Raw genomic sequence first — 5,896 nt, 5'->3', positions numbered from 1 at the left:
TGATGCAGCCAAAATCTCCCGATGGTTCAGGCACTTAGGAATAGTATTTTTAATGAGTACTGGGGCACATGTAGGTGTGTTTTGGCAGTGCTACGCTGCTCCTGGTCTGGTTTTGTAGCATGATGCTCTTTTTGTCATAGGTATGGATCACTTTGCTGGGTCAGATGTATCTGGGAGTGTTTGGGAGCTGTGCAATATCCATAGGTATGACGCATGCATGCTTGCTTCCACCTTCCTGCTGGGGTTAATGCTTCCCTCAGCAAAGGTACAAGAAAGGACAGGTGTCTCAATCTCCTTAGTTCCCGTGTCCTGTGAAGCTCTCTAGAAATCTCTTAGTTCCTGTGCCCTGTGAAGCTAGCAGCTGAGCTCTGAAGATGATTCCCCAGACTGTATGTGCACTTAAACATCTGTTCTGCTTATCCTGTCCAGACCCCTATGGCATGCGTATCTATTGCAGATGGAGAGATTAGTGTCTGCTGGTTTAAGTGGATGTAGGAAGAGTCTCCTGTAGCCATTAGCTTAGCAATGGAATTGCTTTGAAGCAGATTTAGTGGTTGAAGCTCAAGTCTGGGAGTTCAATCCTGGATGTTGTTTCTGGCTTAATGGAAGAACTCAAGGCCTTTTGGGTGAACTAGGTCTGGACTCTGCAGTATTTTCCTTCTCTGTAAAATGTGAAGGAGAGCCCCTCTTCTGTAATGGAAGTGCTCCCATTGACTTAATGAAAGGTCACCTTCAGGGTTTAAAAAATGAACTAATCTCTGTTGGTTTTTGTGTGAAACCGATTTTTTTTTTAAACTTAAAAATTCCTCTGTGGTAAGTGACAGATCCAGCATAGCCTTTAAGACTAGGGGGATGAAGAGATGACTACCAAAGAGTTCCCCTGTGTCACAGCTTTATGCCTTGAGGTGTGCCGGGGCAGTTCTCTCATAATTCTGCACAGAAAGTTCAGTACATGTATGTTTGTATATACCTATATATACACACACAGTGTGCAGGTTTGGTTTGAGAGAGAGTTTGCTGGTTGCTTGGTGGTAGATTGTGGGTTTGCATTCAGAGGAGTTAAGATCCTATGCCTGCCAAAGTCTGCATGCCTGGCTTTAACCATGTAAGTAATCTTGCCATCGGAGGCAAAGAATTTGCTCGAGAGTCAAGGACTAAATATTTAATAGCACATGTGTTAGAAACAGTGTTCTCTCCAATTCTCTCTTTGCAGCAAGGTTTTGAAATGCCTTGGGTGATGCAAGGGCAGCAAAGAGTTGTAAAACCTAGGGTGAAATCTGAGATGTATGAAAATTAATAACTTCTCATTTGTTGGCAAGCTGATTGCAATTTTGTTTGGCATATTGAATCCAAACCATGCAGCATGTAGATGCTTCAATGTCTTGTGTTACCGGAGAGTCTCATCAAGCGTGTCTAATAATGGTAAACTAGTGTTGCTTTTTCCTTAGTTTCTGACAGATGAGTATAATGTGTATTGACACGTGTTTTGAAGCCTGTGTGTCTTTCCATCTTTACTAATGTAAAGGTAAAACTGTGTAGGTTTGATCAGCGGCCAAGTGTCTCCCAACTAAGGGAGAGTTCATTCTCTTTCCTTCTCTCACTACAAGCAACAGGGAGAGTTACTTGTGTGTAAATGGTAAGAGCTGCTGGTCTTGATACAGTGTGGCCCCAATGTGACAAACACTGGAAGAAGTGAATGTAGTCGGTATCTCCTTCACCTTCTAAAGGCTTAGGATCGTGAGATGTTTATGTAAAACATGAGAAACGTAGGAACTTTTGAACATCTTTGCAGCATAATTTTGCAAAGTTTCCATAAAGGTCTTGACATGCTTGTCAGTGAAATGTCAGTCAGGGTCACAAGGGGCTGCCTTCTGCCTCTGGTTGGCTCTGGCTCTGGTTGGCTCTCTGGCTGAGGCATGGGGCTGGAATGGGAAAATGTGGAGACATGCAAGGACAGTGTGGATTATTCAGGAAGACTGAAGAAGCAGCCTTGTGGGTGTGCTGGAGAGGTGGCTGTAGCTATGATGGAGTATGCATATACTACTTGTTGCTGCGTCTGGGCTCTCCATTTGCCACCATGCATGTTTGCCTCACCCAGCGCTTTTAAAAGGGTCTTAGGCTGTGGGCTGCCACCTGGAAGGAGGAAGCATGCTTTAACAAGTATAGCAATCTGACTGCCTCCTGAAATCAAAACCTTGCTGCATCAGTCCAGTCTTTTGTCCTCTTCATGCTCTCAAATATCTTAAATGTTTTGCTCCCTGGCTGTCCGTGGAGTCTGTCTTCCTCAACAGTCCAGTGTGCTCCGGAGAAGCTGGTGGCGAGAAGGCTCTTGAGACATCTTATCATAGAGTCATGGAATAGTCTGGGTTGGAAGGGATCTTTAAAGGTCATCTAGTTCAACCCCCCTGCCGTGGGCAGGGACATCTTCAACTAGATCAGGTTGCTCAGAGCCCCGTCCAACCTGACCTTGAACACTTCCAGGGATGGGGCATCCACCACCTCTCTGGGCAACCTGTCCCAGTCTTGTTCAGTGTTGCTTCTTGGAGTAGCTCTGGATTTTCCACAGGAAAATTGTTGATATCAACCTTTTTAATCCAAGGTGGAACCTTTCAAATTGTAGGTCTCTTCTGATGAGGCAAAGGGAGCTGCTATGTAAGTATGAGGAAAACAGGCTTTCTGGGGGAGAAGGGAAGAAAACAACAGCTCAGCCACCCTTCTGGAAAACCATGTTTTTGCCAGGCAGGGTACAGACAGGATTTTCCACCCTCCCTGGCTCCAAATGCAGCAAAGAAGCTGAAAGTGCTGAGTTAGGTATTTCATTCCACCCCTGAGGGCCCTAGGTCCGGGAGGGTAAGCATATTTGGGATTAGTTCCCCAAATTCATATTATAATCAACCTATTAATAGGCTGGCTTGGTCCCACCCCCAGCACTTTGGCTGTAACTTTTCTTCTGGGAGACTTGACTGCCAAAATGAGCGTTCCCTTTGGCATCGATTCAGGAGCTTGGGGAGGAGATAAAAATTAAGCTGGAGTCCCAATGAATGTGGTGCCAAGTCTCAGCTCATTGACTGCTCTGCTGCTCCTGGTAGGAAGGGTGGCCACGCAGGGGGAATGCTTTATGGTGGTACGTATGGGTAAAGAGCAAGGAATAGAGTAGATGCAAGAAAGGTGAAGCCTGGGAAAATGTGAGAGCTTGGGTGGGGATGCTGGCGAGACTTTGAAAGCAACAACAAAGGGAAACAAAGGTGGGGGAGAGCGACAGTAGATAACTTTTCAGTTGAAAGGCTGATAGTTTTGTGAGCTGAGGCTTGGATTTGCCCCTGAGGCTCTGGTTTGTCCCTACTGATAAGGACACTGATGGCACCTGTCAGCCACAGTTCAGTACCTTCTGGATGGCTCAGAAACTACGTAGGAAGGATCTTGCTGGAGAAAACCATCCTTGCCTGTAGTTAGGGTGCTAAACATATTCCCTCCCTCTCCAGTGAATGCTCCTTTTCCCACCCTAGAGCTTTGCTAGTCTAGACAGCTCAAGAAAATGAATGGCTTCAAACACGTGTGGTAATTACTGATCTTACACATAGGCTGAATGTTGAGCTCCAGTATAGTCTTGGTTTTCTGAGGTTAGAAATGTCTGAGAGTAGTCTTTCTCTTCCCTTTTGCTCATCCTTGCAGTAGGGATATGAGGAGCAGGGCCATGATAGTTTGTCATGTGTCGGGTTGTATGAAGTACTGAGAGCTTCGGTCTGCTTTTCTGTCCTTCCTGGCATGTGCTTGCCTTTATGAACCAGCCAGCTGGGAAGCTAGTGGGGAGGCCTCCGTATACCCTTGGAATCAGGGTACAGCTTTTGCAGATGGCTGTGAGCTGGTTGATGTTCTCTGTCCATCTAATCAAGAGAAGCTTAGTACTCAGCAATAGCAGCTCTGTATGGAAAAAGTTTGTTAGAGCACTGCCTGTACCCCTGTTACCCATCTGCATTTGGATGGATGTTTGCTGAACTGTGGTTTAAAAATCCAGGAAGGAAGCAGCTGCTTCCTCAAAACAGGTGCCTGCCTCTGAAGAGCCCGTACCTTCTCTGCAGGAACTGTCAATATCTTATTGAGAAATCTCATGGCTTGCACGTGCTCACAAAACAAAAGTAGATGCATGCATGTTTTGTGGAAGGGGAAAACACTCAGCCTGTCTCCCAGCTGAACTGGAGGCAGCAGAGTACCTGTTTCTTAGGTGGTGCGTGAGCCCTTACCTTTAATACAAACCAGAGCTGAAACAGAATTGCATGGTGGAAGTTGATGCCACTTTTGACCCTGCTGCTTTGGGTTGGCAGACTTGTATCTATTGAACCTGTTGCTTATAAAACTGATCTCTAGGCTATCGGTATTTACTGATCTAACCTTATGAGCGCTGTCTTGTCTGTGTCCCTTGGTGCCACTGGGGCCGTGTTCCCTAATGAGGGAGTGCGTAGAGGGCTAGGGAGTGGGAATAAGCTTCTTCATACTCCAGCCTGCATTTGTAAGCCTTACACATCTGATCTTTCAACAGCGAGGTGTTGCTCAAATATGCCTCCCCTTATCAAGGGTGAAATTTTCCTAATGAAGAACACCTGGTCAATATTTGGACTGTACAGAGTGCTCTTGCCTGGAGTTGTGTCAACACTTCTGTAGGTTATGCTGTCCTGAAATCTCCCTACCCCCCCAAAAGGAAAGCCTCTATGGCATATAGACACCTTTGTTTCTGTTTCTAGCATGGTGAAATGTATCAGCTTAACCATGGGTTTAGGAAGCTGGATCTCTTGCCTGAGGTAAGAGCTGCTGAAATCTTGCTGTTTTCTGGTGAAGGAACTTCATAATGTGTGTCTCATTGCATTGGCCGTTCCTAGTGTGACTGATCCCATACACTTGTGGGCTATTTCTGTTTCCAGCCGGGTGGTCAGAAGTGGGACTGCAGAACAACCATTGGTGCACATTGGTGCAATGCTGTACCTGCCCAGCTAAATCCTGTTGGAGGCACTCTGGGCTTGTGCGCTCTTCCTTCTACCCTGTGTGCAGTTTGCTTGGTCTGCGTTCCCAGGGACTAGAGGAACTACACTCACCCTCCTTTCTCCTTGGGGTTTCTTCAACCCTCACCATCTTCCGTAGTGATAAACGCTGTGATGAAGGAGATTGAGCTGATGAGTTTTTTTTATCCTGTTCTGTAGCAAAACATCTTATTAACTGTCCTGCTGCCTTGATTACAGGAGCTTCCTAGAACAGCATGTTCCACAGACTAGCAACTTTGCAGAGCAGCTCTGTCGCCAGATCCAGGAGCCTGTGTGAAATTAGCCTCGTTCCTGAATGCATTTTTTTCTGTCCTGAAATCTGTACAAGGCACCTTGATGAGCATTTGTGTGACTGTCCCTCCCCCCTGCCCATCACCAAACCTGATGAGCACCAGCATTAAATAGTCTCTCCTCCCAAGAAGTTCTGGGATAGCCGGCTAAATGGGTGTTAATTGCATCTGCAAGTGTGAATCTCCTGAAGAAGCTGAGCTGTCTGCTCCAGGCAACTTCTTTAGCACTAACTGAGAGGTGTCAGACTTGTGACCTCCAAGGCAATGCCCTTCCAGCAGCACTTCACATAACTGGGTGTTTACAACCACCTTTTTGCGTCATCTCCGCAGCTGGGCTGCTTCTCCATGCTTCCGTTCCTGAGCTTGCGGAACTCTCTGTCCACAGTTGTGTGGCACCGGCAGTTGAGCATTAACACCCTTCAAACGCCCCATGCCATGGAATAGCCATGGAGTAGGAAAGGAAGCTCTGACTTGGGGCTGAACTAATAATGACTTAATGGGAAAAGACTTCCAACCGCATTCTTAGTCATTCTTAGTCAGAGACCTTACCTTTCCCCCTCCCGCCTGTGTCTG

At 46.5% G+C, this 5,896-nt stretch overlaps 1 protein-coding gene across 1 annotated transcript in view; it reads left to right on the top strand.

Annotated features, from left to right (window-relative positions):
- Positions 1-5,896, top strand: part of VANGL1 (VANGL planar cell polarity protein 1) — a 36,323-nt gene that overhangs the window by 6,287 nt on the left and 24,140 nt on the right. The gene's annotated exons all lie outside the window — the stretch shown is intronic.

Source organism: Pygoscelis adeliae, unplaced genomic scaffold (genome assembly GCF_000699105.1).
Source record: "Pygoscelis adeliae isolate BGI_AS28 unplaced genomic scaffold, ASM69910v1 Scaffold120, whole genome shotgun sequence".
Classification (NCBI taxonomy): Eukaryota; Metazoa; Chordata; class Aves; order Sphenisciformes; family Spheniscidae; genus Pygoscelis; species Pygoscelis adeliae.
The sequence above is the reverse complement of the archived record's forward strand: the minus strand, read 5'-3'. Positions and strand labels throughout refer to the sequence as shown.